This window comes from Artibeus jamaicensis, unplaced genomic scaffold (genome assembly GCF_021234435.1).
Source record: "Artibeus jamaicensis isolate MK-2021 breed Jamaican fruit bat unplaced genomic scaffold, CSHL_Jam_final contig_760, whole genome shotgun sequence".
In the NCBI taxonomy this organism is placed as follows: Eukaryota; Metazoa; Chordata; class Mammalia; order Chiroptera; family Phyllostomidae; genus Artibeus; species Artibeus jamaicensis.
In genome coordinates this window covers 1,861,953-1,880,006 of record NW_026521955.1, presented here as the reverse complement: position 1 = coordinate 1,880,006, position 18,054 = coordinate 1,861,953, and the positions used below count along the sequence as shown (strand labels likewise).

Here is an 18,054-nt window from a genome sequence, read left to right as displayed (position 1 = left end):
TCTAAATGACATCCAAGGGCACTGAGGTCTAAAGTCATTGCAGACATTGACCAAGTGAGGCATGGTGTATACCAGGCCCAACCTCGCTTGCTTTACAGGGTTTTTGTGGGCTATTTTTGCCCTTCTTGGATATTTTTACTTCAAGGGTGATTCATTGAATTAACCTGAGTATAGAAATGGCTTGTTTTTCACGATACCTAGTATACTGGAGTATGGCAAAGTAAATGTGTTTATTTCTTAAAGTCTAGTCTTAAAGTCTGTGCATAATCCTTTTCTTTGTTGAATGAAAGATAACAGATTCTAAATATGTACTTCCAAATTCTTCCTTCACAGGGTTTTTTTTTTTTCATTATTTATTTCACTCTGTAAATGATTGCTTCTGTTACCCCAGGCTGGACTGATCAAGGGGAGTCATGGTGTTACCAGAGGCCAGGGGCCAGGTTACCCAGTAGGAGCTACAGCTGTGGCAAATCTGCCTAGTGAAAGCTGGAGGCTCAGAGGAGCACCAGCCACTGCCTGAAATTCACTGCCTGAGGCAGACAAGGAGGAAGAGAAATATTCTGGGTCTCTTCTTTTCCACGCTCTTCAGTCTCCCATCAGTGCTCCTGTATCTGAACGCATGGAAGCCTGGAAGCCCAACCTAGCGGAGGGCAGACCCCCCTATGTAACAGTGCAGAACGAAACAAGGGAGAAGTGAGAAATGGGTCTGAAGACAAACAGAACTAGGACTGACATATTGTGATTTTAGTGGGATTTGGAGAAAAAGCTGACATAAGCATGAATATTTTTATTGAGATATAATTGACATGTAATGTTATATTAGTTTCAGGTGTACAACATAATGATTCCATACATGTATATGCTGCAAAATGATACCACAGTAAGTCTAGGTATCATTCATCACCACATGTAATTAAAACTTTTCTCTTATAATGAGAGATTTTAAGATCTAGTCTCTTAGCATCTTTTAAATATACAATGCAGTATTATTAGCTATAGTTACCATGCTGTATATTACATTCCCAGGACTTATTTATATTATAAATGAAAGTTTTTTTTCTTTCAGCCACCTTCATCTATTTGCCCAGCCCCCACCCACAGGCTCTGGTAATCACCATTATGTTCTCTGTATCTATAAGCTTGGGTTTTTTCTTCTTTTTTTCTTTTTCTTTTTTGGTTTCCACTCATAAGTGAGATCACATGGTATTTGTCTTTGTCTGACTTATTTCACTTAGGACAATGCCCTCAAGGTCCATTCATCATCCGTGTTGTCACAAATGGCAAGATTTCCATCTTTTTTTATGGCCGAATGATATTCCATTATACATTCTCATATACACACATATCACATTTTCTTCTTCATTCATCAATGCACATTTAGCTTGTAAGCATGCATTTTCAATTCATCATGCCTAACGGGAACACACTCTGCATTTTAAAAGATAATTAGAAGTTATAATCAATAAATCTTTTATGGAGGGATTTTGGGCACTGTGGCACTTGGCTTTACATAGGAAATACTTTATTCTGCTCCATGTAAGTATAACTCCAGGAGTAGACCTAATGTAAGCATAGACTGGCCACATGAAAGTTGCTTTGTTCTCACCAGATTTTAGCAGAGGAGGTTTGGCTGTAATGCTGTACACATGGCAGTTAGGTAGAATCGTAGTCTCCCTTGAGAGTCTCCCCCGAGGTGTGTATATACTGTTTTATAGTTCTGTTCATATGCAGAGAACTTTGTGTACACTTGTGGGTGGATCTTGTCAACCCATGGTCATTGGCACCCATTCATTGCCAACAGGAATCTCCAGTTTGAGATGCAGTGAAGAAACTTTATTCAATGCAAACAGCTGGATCAGTGATACAGCACTGCTGTGAAAACAACATGGCTATGAGGTGACCCTAGGGCTAGGCCCCCCTCTGGCTAGACCTGCTCTGTACCTCTATGGTCTGCTGCTTTCCATGTCAGTTCACTCTGCTCTCATAGACATCTTCAGTGCTTCAGCTCAACCAAAGAAACTCAGTTGTTGGTGGAAAAGAAAAGCATGCTTTCAGAGACAGAAGGGAGCTGACTTATATTAAGAGAAGTCCCCATCCCTGGTCCCTGATTGGTCAGTTCTCATGCAAATGAGGACTCAAAATCATCACAATTTGATTGGTCTAAAAGAAATTGTCCTGATTGGTCAGATTGGAGCTGCTCTGATTGGCCACTGAAGATGGTGATGGGTATATAGCTGCAAAGCTCCAAATGGGTAGGGAAAGCCTCAGTCCTATTGGTTGAAATAGGACTCCAGGAGCTCCTTTATAAGGGCTGGCTCAGATGGCAGAAACACAGTATAGGCAGGCAGCTCAGTGCAAGGGCAGATTGTTCAGTGCAGGCTTCTCCCTGAAGTACAATTTGTATGAGAGGCCCCTGTGTAGAAATGGCTGCTAGGATCTTTCTAATTTGAGCTCAGTTAGCCACCAGGAGCTCTTTTTAGTAGGTATCTTCTTTCTCAGAGTCTACAACCCTCTGGGTAAGAACCTATAGGTACAAATGACAAAAGACCCTATTTACTTGTATAGCTAGGAAGACCAAAGGTAGTTTCTAGCTTTCTATTCTCCAGGAATTCAAATAAAAGAGTCAGCGATAGCTCATCTGTCTCATATTGTCTCTCATTCTCTTACTTGCTATCACCCTCATGCTCTTCCTTTCTCTCCCTTTCCTTTTAGCTTCCCTTTTGACCATAGGCTTCATTTTAGGATGGCTTCCCTCACTTGGCACCCAGTAGCCCCAACAGCTTCAAGCTTACATGGTCCTTGGCATTTCTTTGTATTCTCTCTGAGGATAAACTAACAGTTAAGAGTCCGGAAAGAGTCCACCCAACCAGAAAACTCTAAAGTTAGGCTGCCTGGGTTAAAGTCATGCTTCTTTATTGATTATCTGTATAACCTCTGGTAAGTTACTTCTCTGTGCCTTAGTTTCCTCATCTTTAAATGAGAACAATAATGGTATCTACATTATTATGAGAACTAAATATATCACGTTTAATACTGTTTCAGCAAAGGAAAAGAAAGGGGACTACAAAGACGAATGGAGGGAAACACGAGGGAGAATACAAAGTGTGGGAGAGGGGAAATGCTTACTATGGAGTCAGGCGGTTTCAAGTTTCTGAGCCGGAAGACTTGTGTTATGTGAGCACTGCATTTAAATCCTTCCTGAGAGAGGTGCTTGCAAGTAGAGCGTCCTTCTGGGTCTGAGGGCAGGAGAGCATTGGTTTAGTCTATGTTCCTATTGGCGTCTTTCCATGCTTCATTTCAGGGCTGTGTGCTGACATTATTAGTTAACCCCTGTGGCTAGCACAGTGCCTGGCTTCCTGGAGGTGCCCAGTGAATGCTGTTGAATAAATGAGTATTTGGTAACAATCAGAAATAATAGCCCTATGAGTTTTTTGGCCAAACTAGAATGTCTAGAAAGTGAACAATATGCACCCCTGTGGTCTTCATTTTTTTAAATGTAAGATTTCATGGAAAATATGGGAAGTAAGAAATCTATTGAAATGGAAAAGGAGAAATTAATTGATGGGATGGTCGGCGAAAGCATCTGAAACTGTGGCGGAGTTTCAGTGACTGATCTGGGAAAAGAGTGAGGTGGGAGGTTTCCAATGGGCATGCCAAGATGAGACGTGGCTGCGCGGGGCAGCACAAGGGATTGCAGGTGCCCGGGGAGCACTGTGACAGTCTTTAAGATTCACTTCTAGGACATCCCTGACTAATGGAAATAAAAATGCACGACACAGATGGCATTTAATTTTCTAAGGGCCATATTTTAGAAAGTAGGAAGAAAGAAGTAAAATTGATTTTCACTTACTTAACTTCATATACCCAAAACATTATGATAGCAACAATATAAAAATTGTTCATGAGACATTTTCTTTTTTTTTCTAAACCAATCCTTGAAATCTGGTGCATGTTTTATACTCAAAGCACATCTCAGTGCTGACTGGTCAGTCACATTTCAAATTCAATGGTCACAGGCCTGGAATGCGATGGGAAAGGAATTCTTTAGAGGAAGGAGAAGTGGTCCAGAGGTTTCCTTATAAGAAGAATACTCTTGGAGTGGGATTGACAATTGTAAATAAGCAAAGGCGAGGTGAGAGGGAATTTTACTGCATATGCATTTGAAGGGTTGTACCTGCGTGTGGAGAGTGGCATTCAGAGCCCCAAAGATTTATTGAAGTCACAATCCAAGGGGTTTTAGCTTACATCCTTTTCACACTTTTGTTTCCAGGAAGGGAAATGGTTCGTTGTGCTTCAGGAAGAGAGAATTACTGAGGTATTCATTCTGCTTCACCCCCGCCCGCTCATTTTCATCATTTTGGTTTATTTCGTTTTTGAAAGGGATATAAATCAGGTGCAAACTGAATTAATTACTGATCCTGTAAGGACTGATCCTTTAAAAGCGTGTGCTGCTAGAGAGCTGCAAGGCATGTGTTCTGGTGGGTGCTGGAGAAGGTGAGAAGGGGAGAGGCATTTCACATCTTCTTACAGACACATAGGCATCGGCTGTTGGTGAGTGGACAGGCCAACAGATACCTTGGCTTTCATCCTTCCTCCCATCAGGACCTAACTTGCACTGAGAAGTCTTATCATGCATCTCTCAAAACATATTAATCACTGTGTGAGTTCCGGAGACTCACATGGGTTAAAAACTTGGCATCCATGTGTTATTATATATGTGCTTGTGGGGTTTTTACTCAAGCAGTGGAGACTGATTTACACTCTCTATCTGCAGCCCCCAAGCCCTGCTGAATCGGAAACTCTAGGGGTGGGGCCTACCAATGTTTATGTTTGACGTCCTCCTGGGTGAAGCTTAAGCAGCGAGCTTACACTGGTCACTGGGTCAGCCTTTGGAAATCAGTGCTGAATACCCTATAGACAGTTGAGTAAAAAGTCTTGATGTAAAAAAATCTGTGTGTGGTGTGCTGAACATCTCATTAACCTGTGGTTCTCATTGGTTTCATTTATGTAAACTACTTCGTTAGCAGTGAGTGGAGGTAGAAGAGCAGAATTTTCCTTGCAGGGTTCATTCTGTGGTTTGTGAGAATGATATGGGAATATATTACTTAACAGCCAGAAAAAAAAACACATTTTGTCCTACTGAGCGGAGTTACAGGGGCAAAAATCAGTGCCAGAAGATTGGAAAAGAGTTAGTATTGGTTGCTATGGAGAGAAGGCAAATGGCTCTGATGGGTAAAAATGATTTAGAGGCATAAGCCCACCACAGACTTTAATAAAAAGAGAAATCTGAGGATGGGCTATGGGGAAAGGCTGCTTTGTGGGCAGCCCAGCAGAGAAGGAAGAGCCAGGGACTTGGGAACATCTACAGCCTCTCTTCACGGTGGGAGGAGGGTGTGGGGCGTGGGTGGGAGGGAAGCGGGGAAAGCCGTGAACTTGAAAGTGAACACTTAATTTAGAGGTTGGGCGGGGGCGTTGAACAACCATTGGGGCCAACAGAACAGCAGGATGGAAACAAAGGAATGAAGAATGCTTTCCCCCCAAACAAACTCTTTTTAAAAAGGAAAGGAATCTTTGAAAATGGGGAGAAAATGGTGGGAAGAAGTTAGAATAGAGTTTAGAGCAAAGGCAGTAGAGTCTATAGGATTAAAAAAAATACTTAACAGACCATCTGAGAGGGTTATTTTTGTATGTTAATGATTTGTCCGTGTTATAAAACATGGAGATCACATTCACGGTTAGACCATGGTCACGCCTGATTTCTCACTGTGCATAGAAATTCAGGGCTAGACCACTGTCATGGCTCGTTTCTGATCATGGAGATAATGCATCTGAAGTACAATAAGCAAGGAGTAGAACCACATTCCTATAAGCCATATCTTCACTGGGACTCTGTCATGTAGCTAATTCAATCAGTGGCCACATATAATGATATGAAATGGTAACAGGATCCCCAAATACATGTAAGTGTAAGTTCAATTTCACATTTCAAGTTCTATGATTCTTTTAGGGCTTCTTTGGGATGTATCTCATAATTGAAATGCCTTTTTTTCAGTTACTGGGTGACAGACACACTGCAACTCTGCATTGGTTATGTCATTCTTTTCCATGCAGTCATCATGAAGGATTTTATTTATGAACGTGATCAAATAAAAATGGGGCACAAAATGGATAAGAAACTTGGAAGGGATTGAGGTGACAGCTACGTGCTGGTTGGCACACTGTAGGGCTGCACTGAATATGTGGTAAGTGAATAAATGTGTGCTTTATAATGACATTTGCTACCACCTAAGTGCCTTATTACAAATTAAATTCATTATGGCTAATGAGTTCATGGCAAACTTTAAAAGGTCCCACATTTGTATAGTGATTTCATTCAAAAGACTAATATAACCTCAGCATGACCCTAAAAGCAGAGAAAATGATCCTTTTTGTGCACCGTTCAGAACGCTGCATTCTGGGTAGGTGTCACTTTCTGGAGCAAGGCAGTGGGTTTGGGTGTAATGGCCATGACCCATGAAAAGATTTCATTAATATTTCTTCTGGGATTCGCATTTGGACAATGCTGTGCCTCTCTTTGGGATTATGAGGGTTGTATCCAAACTGCGGAAAACTCAGAAGGTCCCACGCTTGAAAGTCTTGTTGCTCCCTCACATGTGGTGGTCCTTCCCACGGAACGCAGGGCCAGGTTGCAGTTGTTGCCTTATTCCTAGGGAGTGCTCCACTCGTGTTGGCCTTTGCTGCTACTGAACAGTTCTGATCATTTTTCCAGTGGCCCAGTCAGAATGAGGAGGGGACAGACTGAGATAAGGACCTGTGGCTCTGAGGTGGTGGGGGACAAGGGGCCCCAAAGATCTCAAGCAGAATAATTTTGCCACCATAGGTGAAAATTATTTTTCAGGTTTATGAATAAGGAGATAATCCTTTCTTTAAAAAAAATCCAGTTAGTTCCTCCCACGTAAAATAACAAAGTTCTATTACGTTAAATCAACTGTAACTCACTTTACAACCTTGAACTATTGTTTCTAATTTTTCTTTCTTTCTCTCTTCCTTCCTTCCTTCCTTCTTTTCTTTTCTGTAGGTGGATTTCTTTTAGAAATCACTCCTCAGAGGAGCGTGCTCTTTTTATGAGTCGCACCGTGGAACCTTTGTAAAGTGTTTAATCTCTCCTTAAATTGTGTTTCTGTCTCAATTTTTAAAGTAAAGATTCAGTATTTGTTTAAAGTACAGTAGCTATGATTCCTTAATTAATGAAATAAGCAGAGGAGATTCCCCCTTTGCTGATAGCACACGGTGCGTTCGTCTTGGACGCCTCTGTCTTCCTTCCGCCTCACTGCACCGGCAGTCTCAGGCCAAGAGCACGAGAAGGGCAAGTGCCTTTCTGTTCTTTTTATTTTTTAATATAGTTAAAATACAGCATTATCTTAACCTATGCCTTCTTCACGCCTGTCAATGGCCTTCTCCAAACATTTTATCTTTTTTTAAGTTGAGAGGTAAATAATTCTTAAATAGATTTCTTATCTTTGTCAAGGGAAAGTAGTTCTAAAATGAGCATCAGCATGAGGACTATCCCCTGTTCTCCGCCCCCCCCCCCCCCCGCCTCGACCCCCCACTGCCAGGGCCACTTAGTATTTTATCCCGAGTGCCTTTAAATTTTCAGCAACCTCATTCATCTGCTTATTTAGCCGGTGCTCTTCACAGGTCCCCCTACAGTGAGATAGCTTTGCCTTAACCGTGGTTTAGATTCCAATTTTGGGTTATTAGAACTTCCCATGACTATAAAATATAGTAATAAAATTAACTGATTGGGGATCATTTTGAGTTAAAAACAAGTGGGTTACTTTTCTCAGTGTGTTTTATGCAATCATGAACTTCTCACGTAACCTATTTTAAGTACAGCTTTGGGGGGTGGGTTTGGAACTAATACCTGTCTATTTTCCGTGGCTCTTCAAAGGCAGAGATAAACTCTAGCTCTAAATTTGAGAGGCGAGGTGAAATTTTAAATGTTTGCTTTTTGCGGAGCTATAGTGCTTATTTTATTGTAAGTGATTCCTCCTTAAGCTCTGAGCAATCTGCTACCAATGCAAATAAAATCGTCTTATCCAGGGTGCTTGCTCCTCAGCCATGTCTATTTAAAAAAAAAAAAAACAGGTGTTTGTCTCAAAAGGGCTGGAATATGCCTTAAAAAAGTCATGTGTCATGGAAGAAACACTTTAGGACTCTTCCTCAGCTGGACTCCTCCTGTAGCGTGAGAAAACTCGTGAGTGCTGAGAAAGAAGCTGCTTGAGAAGAAAAAGCTCTGACTGTGAGCTGAGCCTAGAAGCGCAGACGGTGCCCACGGGAAAAGCTGCCTCTGAGTGGAGCTGGAGTGGGAATCGAGCCTAATGACTGAACTGTTGGGGCTGTAGCACCGCTTAAACTTTAGTTATCACAGATAGTCTACAAGCTCGTTTTTCCTCTTTGTGAAGCAAAAATAAGAATCATAAATTTCTTTAGACAAACAAATTTAAGGCTGATAATGTAATGTCATTAACTGTGAACCTTGACCAAAAATTGATAAAACTGTTTAACATTCCTGGAAAATCGATTAATTCTCAAAATATTCTTGTTGAGATGGCTAAAATAGCCTTATTGTTTTTGCTTTGCAGTCAGGGCGCAGCTGAGATTTGGTTTTGACATAATGAAGAAGTTTGCAAGATGATAAATAGAGCTGTATATTCTCTAGATGCAATTCCACATACTCTGGGCCAAGTTTCTACAGAAGAAAATGTTCCCATTTGGGGGTTATTGAATAATATTTTCTCCAGTGAAACTGTTCTGAGTACCTAATAGGTTACATACTTTCCTTTTATAGCAAAAACAATCCAAAATTGAACTGAATAGCCTCAGTTTTTTGGTAATGAAAATTTATCCAAGATATGCATTTCTCTTTTTAGTGAAAAAGCAACATGTCCTGGTAGATGTCTCACTATCAGATGTAATTCAGTACTGCTAAATGCTCAAGGCTTTAGAATTTATCTCTGTATTTGTGTCCTTTTAAATTCTTAAACAAAGCAAGTACACACAACAAAAAAACCTGGAGGTTTTTTTTTTTTAATGTTCTAAAGTGGGAGCTGGCTAGAATGCAGACCGTTTTCACTTCCATGGGACAGGTTAGCAGAGATGATCCCTTTGCGCCCAGGCTTTCAGTGTCCAAGGGGAATGTGATTAACATGCATCAGCACAGGGAGGCAACGGGTCTTGCAGAAAGATGATGCGCGGAGACCAGAGGTCTAGTTTAGTGCTGCTGGCCCCAGCTGTGTGAGTCAACAGAACTGCCCTGGGACTTGACTTCTCACCTGGAAATGAAGGGTATACCTCCCCATGATCTCAGCGCCTTCTTCCAGTTTGATATTCTCTGTTTCTAAAGCCATGTTTTCATTGCTTAAAAATAGTGTGGTCTTCATACATATCTAGCAGTGGGATTTCTCTATTCCTTGAGCATGCCAAGCTCTCCCCTGTGCTTGGTATCCCTTTTGCCTGGAACAACTGGCTCCTTCTCAGCCTTCATACCTCAGGTCGGTTGTCATCTCCTGTGAGAGGCCTCCCTGGCCATCTTGCCTAAATGGCCTCCTGCGTTCCTCTTTCTATTTACCCTATTTATCTTTGCTCTAGTCTTCTGATCTTGTCAAGTTGTGTGTGTGCTCACTAACCGCCCACCTCCACTGCTTTCTTTTTGTTTATGCTGTATGTAGACAGTGTCTAGAAGAGTGTTGGCACGTGGAGAAGTTGTCATCTGGACCTGGGATCATTGAGTCTCTCTCAGTCCCGTCTATTCTCCTCTGCCAAGGTTCAGCCCTCTTTCTTCGTTCTAATGCATGGATGACCACTCCACCCACTAGACTAGGAAGGGGACCACTCATCCTCTGGGTGATGTGAGGCTGAGCAGGCAAGATGGTGGTGACGGATGGGCCTCACGAGCCCAGCCTGGATGCTCCTTAGGGAAGTGTTTTTAGTGCACACAATATTTTATTTTTACTTACACACTGAATGAGCCTTGTTGTTTTGTTATGATTTTTTAATGAATAATGACAGTTGGAGTAGGCAGAGCCTATTGCATTCCTCAAGGTTGTTCTTTTTCCTAGCTTAGTAATTGGCCTAACTCACTGAATGAAAAGGTGTAAAAATATCTTTCTTTTTTTAAAATCAATATTTGTTAGGTATCTTAAATTTTTTCTCCTTCAGAGACAACTAGAATTTGTAGTGTCATGCAGGGCTCCAGCTTTATTTTGAGACAAAAAAATGCATGATTTCCAAAAGTAATATTTTCTAGACTGTTCCCCTAGAACCTGAGGGGGAGGGGAGGGAGCAGGAGAGATATGTTAAGAAAATGTCAATTGCGGCTTCTGAAGCAACAATCTTGGAATAATTTTTGATTTATGCTGATGTTTGGTCCTGAAGAATTCCAAATTAGCATCTCTATTTCCTTGTCACATACTGAAAACTTAAGTGAATTGTTTTTTTTTGATTCTTTTAGTACTAAAATGGGGAAAGTGTGAGGCTTAAAAAGAAAAAAGAAATGACCCTAAAGTGTATCGTTCGGTTGAAGAATTGGAAAAGAACTATTGTTTTACAGTTTGATTTCCCAGAGTGTGAGAATACTGTCCCTGCCCAAATGCTTGCCAAGTTCAGAGAGAACATTTCGGAGTGTTTTTTGGGCAGCAGAGGGAGGGTCTAGCATAGTCAGGGTCTTGTATGCGGGTGTTCCAGGTCTCCAACTGTAACCAGGGGATGGGAGAAAAGAGAAGCATTCCCAAATCAAACATAACTCTCAGGAAATGAGCCAGAACACCTGTGAGAGGTCAGGGGTCAGAAAATACAAACTCAGGGTTCAATATTTTGATCACATTACACAAAAGAACATGGTCATAGACAGTATGGAGAGGTTGGGAACTAAGAATTCTGTCATTCTAAAATATTTTTCTCCCATGACTCTATGATGTTTCAGAAAACATTTCCAGAATCGACACTGAAACTTTCTGGTGGCCTCTTGTTGCTTAAACATCAGGTTAAGAAGTTATTTATCTCTTTCTCTTAACTCCCAGAGGTTCACTTCTGGGAACCTTCTGAGCCGATTCTTTGGCCAGTGCTTTTGAGGCTCCGGGAGGGAGCGGGAGGAGGTCCGGCCGTCAGAGAAGGAGAGACATCAGCGCCCTGAATCACAGGCGGGTGACTTCTATGGAGAGAGAAGTGGTTTGCAAACATTACTTCATGGGACCTCCTAGTGAAAAAGAGGGTGTATTTTTCCATCTCACTTCCCAACTCTCAATTCTCTGAAATCTGCCTGATTTTTGCCAGGTGTCAAATTATAACCTTCCTTGTCAACCACGAATGACTAATGATTAATCTAATGACTATGCAAAGTTTGAAATTCCCATTTTAATGTACTGGCTACATGGTGTTTTCATAAACTGTGAAAAAAAATGTTTCCCTGAGAAAGCCAATAAAAACAAAGTTTGAGTCTTGATTGCAACGTTCACTTGCAGTTGTTGACCTGTAGGTGCTGGAGAGAAACAAAATGGGAGCTGCAGCCGGTCCATCTCGAGGCCTGTGGCCCCCGCCCAGCGAGTGACGCCAGTGCCCCTCTCCTGGGGGGAGTTAAGTGATGTCAGCACCGCTGGGCAGAGCATTATTTGACCCTTCAACTGCTTCATAGACAAGCAGCTGTTTTCCTCTTCTTGCCATTCCCCGAAGGAAGCAGGAAGGCTGAAATATCTGACCCTCTTTTTGAGCCCCCCCCTAGATTATTTAAAACTTTAAATGAATGAAGACCACTTTGGTCACTGGCCGTTTACTGATAGGTAGTCATTCTCAAAAAGCCTCAGCAAAATTTTCTTTTCTTTATCCTATGTGCCAAAGGAGCAGTGTCTCTGCATGTTTTCTCTGTATTTACGCCTGGCCCCAGTGCCCCAGTGCGTGCCTGGAGAGCTCGTAAAAACAAACCTGCCCCTCACTGGGCAGTCAGTAATGGGATCTGGAGCCTCTTTCCGCAAGGTCACCTGTTTAAATAGAGACTCCCGCGGAGCTGCCTGAAAGGTGTTTCCACGGGAGGGCCTCTCACTCACTTGCTCTCTGTGTCTGTTAGGAAGCCAGCTTCCCGCTCCCTGGTCCTCCAGAGCACCCTTCAATTGCCCACCTCCCTGGCAGTCGATGATGAGAAATCTGGAGTCCAGGTCCCAAGGCAGAAGATAAAGCACACTTTAGACTTTAAATACAAAGAAGTTCCTTTAAAACTAAAATAGAACCGTATTTCAGTTGGCTACTGGAGTGCATTATAGAGTCATCACACAGTGGTAAATGTGAGGCCTGTAAAAATCATTGTGAAAAGGAAAAAAACACACACACACACCAAAAGTTGTTCCCAGGAATGAAATGGCTTTTGTACCAGCAGCAAGCTTCCTTGGACAGCACAGCAGACAAGCCTCTCCCAAATCACATAAAAAGAACACAAGCCAAATAGATGTGCCTCTCACTTGTTCTTCACATCTGATTCCACATTTTCTACGTGGGGCATGTTTCTGGTGCCCAGATTCCAGTCTCTGTACATCTGCCTCCCTCCTGTCCCCACAACTGAGTGCAGTTCCTGCCTCATTCAGATTCTAGCTGAATTCACTCAGTGCATGCCCTGTTGCCAGCTACTGCTGTACCAGCGACGTGCCAGGGTGTGGGTATCTCAGGGCTTCCATGTACTGGTTACTCCCCACCTCGTGTCTGGCACAGCTCTAATTAGCTGCAGACCTCTGCAAACCGGTGCCAGTGGCACCCTTTCCACAGGCCTCTCCAAATTGAGGAGGGAGGGCATCTTGGCTTCAGCGTCTCAGTGAGGGTGTCCCCCACCACTAGAACTAGTAGGCTACAAAATCCCCCTCTTCTTACAAGCCATGTCTGAGCAGCCAGGACTGAAGACTTAGTTGAGATCAGATCATGACCAGCCTGACTGCTTTGGAATCAAAGAAAGAAGTCAGGGTAGAAACAATATACAGAAGGACAAGCCCAAGAGAAGGAGAGCAAACAAAGCCAGCAGTTCCCGGTTAGGGTCATAAAGCTCCTACTTCCTTTACGGACCAACAATAAACAGTCAGTCAAATCAGTAAACATTCCTCCCCACACAAGTGCAGATTTGTGTTTAAAGACATCAGGTTGGATGTCGCCTTCCCCACCTTGCTCTTTCCTTCCCCCAACATTAAGTTTAATAGGGAGCCTAAAGAAACCTCTTTCTTTGTCAGGTTAACCATGGTTTCTCAGCCTCAGCTCTGTTGACACTTGGGGCTGGTTAATTCTCTGTCATGGTCTGTCCTGGGCTTTGTAGCATGTTTGAGCAGCACCTATGGCCTCTACTCACTAGATGCCGGTAGTACCGTCCTCCCAGTGGGACAACCAAATGTCCCCAAATACCCCCTGGGGGACAAAGTCACTCTCCACACTGCTCCCATTAAGAACCACCGGGTTAAACAAAGAACTGACAGTGACCAGAGAGAAGGGAGGAGAGGGCTAATAGGGAAAGAAGGGGAAGGGACTAGCCAAGGAGTGTGTATGGAGGACCCATGGTAATGGACAACAGGGTGGGGACTGACTGAGGGGGCCAGGGATACATGCAGGGGGTAGGGGAGAGCAACAGGGGAAAAACTGGGACAATTGTAATTGAGCAACAATATAATAGGCTTAAATACTGATATGTGACTAATGTCATAAATACCAGTTAGGCATCAGAATATATTATGACCTGGGAGACTTGGTTCTGTACTTAGGGGGCTGCTCTGCAGATGGAGAGGGCTATGATTCTCAGACTTCAGCGTGTGTCCCAGTGCCCTAGAGGGCTGGTTAAAGCAGGTGGTTGGGCCTCACCCCAGAGCCACTGATTCAGCCGTTCTGATTGGCTGGGGTCAGTGATTTGCATTTCTGACGAAGTGATGTTGATGCTGGTGTTGCAGAAAGGTCTGGGCTGGCCCTTTCTGGACTGACCAGCGGTAAGGAGGAAGCTGCATTATTTGAAGCCTTGTATGTGTCTGTATCTTCCTCTTCACTGCCCACCATCCAGTGTCCTTCAGCCTCTTTTTCCCAAGATTCCCTTGATGGTGTCTCCCCCTTTGGCGTGCCCCTACCTTTCCCCAAATACTTGGCTCCACTGAAACTTTCTATTCAGGTGCTTGACCCTTAGGTCCATTTCCTGCCCCTGAATTAAGCCGTGTCCCAGCACCAGAAATTACTCATGGGCACCCGGCTTCTGGGTGCTTGTAAGCCTCCTCAGATTTCCCAGAACACACTACCCAGCCATGGAATCCCGAAGGGGTGGCTGGCTCAGCAGAGAAGAGCATTTTACCACTGACATTTTTTTTACAATTACCAGGGAATGGTGATAATATTAAAAAGCAAGCTGAAGTTTATTATTTTTAAAAAATTCTATACAAACGACATACCCCCTTATTGCCTGCACCCCAGGCAAACTGCCATCTCTGCTCTCTCTTGGCGCTTTCCAAGGATGGCCGAATGCCTCCCATGCCTCACACCCTATAAAATTATAAAAAACTCAATCTCGCCCTCTTTACTGCAGGCTTCTGTACCCGGTAGGTTTCTTAACAGGTGCTTCACTGAACTAGTGTTGACCCTCCAAGGTCCCCCTTCGTTGACGAGATCAAGCCCAGACTCCTCAGGGTGACATGAGTTCTTCTGAGGAGGACCCAAACCTAGGCTTTTCCGAGTCGACTGTGGTGCACATGTATTGTATCTGCATTAGACTGTCATTAGTTGTTTTCCAAACACAGCCTGTAACTAGACATAATGGTGATAATAGTAATAAAACCCATTACCAATGACCTTATTGAGCATTTGCTATGTTCTATGTATGGTTATTTACTTTGTTGACTTTTTTAATCCTTCCAACAAGCCCATGAAGGAAGCACTGTTATTATCCACACTTTATAGGTGCGAAACCTGGAACTTAAGAGTCAAGAAATAATTGTAAAGGAGACATCCAGGATTCAAACCTAGGCAGTCTGACTCTATACATTACACCTTTCTGGGCTGGTACTCAATCTACCAATGTTGAAGTAGGTACAGATGAGGCAGCTACATTGTTTTAAGTCTTCTTCCTTCCATCTTTAATTTTCTTCCTCCCTCCCTTCCTCCTTTCCTTCCTCCTTTTCTTTTCCTTTTCTTTTTTTTCCTCCCTTTTTCTTCTTCTTTCTTTTTTCCTTCCTTCCTTCCTTCCTTCCTTCCTTCGTTCCTTCCTTTTTTCTTTCCCTTTAAAGGTCTTTATTGCCTTTGATCCACAGTTAGTATTTCGATTTATCTCTTATCCCCAGAGCTCCTGGCTGGGTTTGGTCCCAGAGAGGGCCTCCTGGTGGCGATCTCTGTGTAGTACTTCATGGGGAAGAAGGGACTAGGTATGGAAAGGAGGTAGGGGGTGGTTAGCTTTGCCTAAACCACTTAGAACTCCACTGTTCCGTCTGTGCCTCAGTTTCCTCACTGGGCCCCTGAGAGGATCCTGGGGAAATTCAGTCCCTCATGATGCCTGAAATGTTTGGGGACTATGGCCAGGCTCTCTCCCAGGGGACTTCCTTCTCAGCACTCCCACCCTCCACCATCCCCACCCCCCCAAAAAAAATTACTTTTGTTTTGTTAAAAGTGCTTGAAACTTTTGTGGATACAGAAACCACACACTGATCAGCACAGAAAAGGGAAGAGGGGCAGAAGCAAACAGAAGCCATTGGGGCCAGTTTCCCTCCCTGTACAGGCTTCTTATTCCACCCACAGCTTGGCCCAAAGCCTGCAGGGAAATTTGCTACCTGAATGTGCTCTGGCAGGGACACCCCCCGCCCCACCAGCATCTGGATCTGGCCTTCATAGACCCTCAGCTGGAAGCACTTGAACACATAGAAAAACACATAGAAAAACAAGGTGAAGGAAAACCTGAAATCCCAGATGGGGTATTCATATAGGGAGACACCTCACAAAGGAGGACTCAGTAGCCTATCTCCTCTTGGTAGTAGGGGGGAGATACTCCAGGGCTTTCCCTGGGCTTGGGTAGTCACCTGCTGACTCTGAAGCCCCCTCGGTCACTAGGCCTTGTGTGCAGTACTTGGGGCCATGTATCTGTCAGCTCAAGCCAAAAACCCGGCCCCTCTGGTTGGTGCCCTGCTTGTAGCCCATCTGCACAGACATGGAGGAGTTGTCGCACTTGTCAGTCCCCAACTTGGTGTCATAGATGTGCCACTAGGTCCTGGGAGCTGTGATGCCCACCTGGCTGGCAAACTTGTTGGTACCCATTTGGAGGCTGATGGTTGAGTGGCCTGTGAGTAGCAAGATGTGGTTCTTGGGGTGGTACAGATGTCTTCTCATGCCTGTCATGCCTGATTGGCTGGCACACTTCCTGGTGCAGATCTGGAGCCCAATGATGCACTGGCCCGCCTTCATGGTAGCATCATCAAAGTTCCTCTCCTGCTTTTCCAAATACCTGCTGCCGATGTCCTCGGCACTCTGCAGCCCCTTTGTCTCGGCCTTTCTCGCCAGAGTGAGAAGGAACACCTGCACCTGTGTCATGTTTCCACTGTCAGATGAGTCAGTGGCCTCAAACAGGTCTGCAGAGTTCATGCTGTAGCTGACCATGGACTTGATGAAATTGCAAAGGTTTTCTAGCTGTTGCTAGTTTTGCACCGAGTAGTTCATCTTATGGACCCAGCAGGACTGCAGCTTATTCATGAGTGTGCACAGGATAATCCCGTCCTTCAGACCTTTCTGGAAGTCAGAACCAATAGACAGGCCTGTGAGTTCCTCAGTCCAGCTGCCGAGTTCCACCTCCTTCTGAGGGTCATCTTTGGATAGGAGCCGGTTCTTGACCTCGGCCAAAAGCCCATAGGAGGGCCCTTGTTGAATTGCGTGGACTCATTTCAGCAGCGGTGACAGCCAGCCTATCTTTAATTTTTTTAATATTTATTTATTTATTTGTTTATTTATTTATTTATCTTTAGAGGGGAAGGATAGAGGGAGAGAAACATCAATGTATGGTTGCCTCTAGTGCATCCCCTGCTGGGAACTGGCCTGCAGGAAACTGGCTTGCAACCCAGACATGTGCCCTGACTGGGAATTGAACTGTGATCCTCTGGTTCGCAGACCTGTGCTCAATCCACTGAGCTACACCAGCCAGGGCTAGGCCTATCTTTAATTTTCTGTGTGAAGCATTATATATACTATTTGATTTGCAATGATTACTGTTATGCAGTTTCCTTTGGGGGAAATTTTGTTGTTGTTCAAGACACAGCTCAAATATGACTACTTCTGTGAATCCTCTTCTACATCTCCAGGTTGAATGAACCATTCTCTCCTCTGACACTGGATAAACTGTGTGTATGTATATCTGTCATATATATAATATGTATGTTTTACACCATAATATTGTTAGATTTTTGTAGTCCCCTTTGTGAAAATATGAGATCACATCACATTTATATGTGTCCCTAGCATCTAGCCCTGTGTCTGGTACCAAATGAATATTATATAAGTGCTAACTGAAGGAGTGGATAAATTAAAGAAATGATCACCTTAACTTTAAATATTGCCTTCCATGAACAAAAGTCACATCAGTCTACCAGTTGTCAAAACCTGAGTTGAAATGAACACTTATACTTCTGGTTTCTAGAATTTAAAAGATTTTCACTCTACCTATTTTAGTACAAAATTGGAAAAAAAATAGACAATATATGGACTGTGTTCTCTAATCCAAGTGGAACAAAAGCACGAGATGCATAATGCAGCTCTGTTTGTTGGAGGGTCTCAGAGGACACCTAAGACCTCTGAAAAATAGGGTGTTGGCTGATAAAAGTCCCAGGGATCAGACCATTAAAAAGCTGTGGCATTTGTCACTGGTCCAGCAGAACCAGGAGTAGCCAAGCTGAAACTGCAGCCGTCAAAACATGTTTCCCTGTATGACCAATTATTTAGTCGAGTAAGCATGCGTTTGCATGTCCAAGTGGGCGGAGCAGGGCCTTCTCAGGAGTGAGACAGCAGCCAGGTCCCGCACAG

At 43.5% G+C, this 18,054-nt stretch overlaps 1 protein-coding gene and 1 pseudogene across 3 annotated transcripts in view; one reads left to right on the top strand and one right to left on the bottom strand.

The window, feature by feature from the left end:
* The window catches only part of SLC25A21 (solute carrier family 25 member 21), a 496,967-nt gene that overhangs the window by 296,834 nt on the left and 182,079 nt on the right, over positions 1–18,054 (top strand). The gene's annotated exons all lie outside the window — the stretch shown is intronic.
* The window catches only part of LOC119063443 (calponin-2-like), a 48,012-nt pseudogene continuing 45,955 nt past the window's right edge, over positions 15,998–18,054 (bottom strand).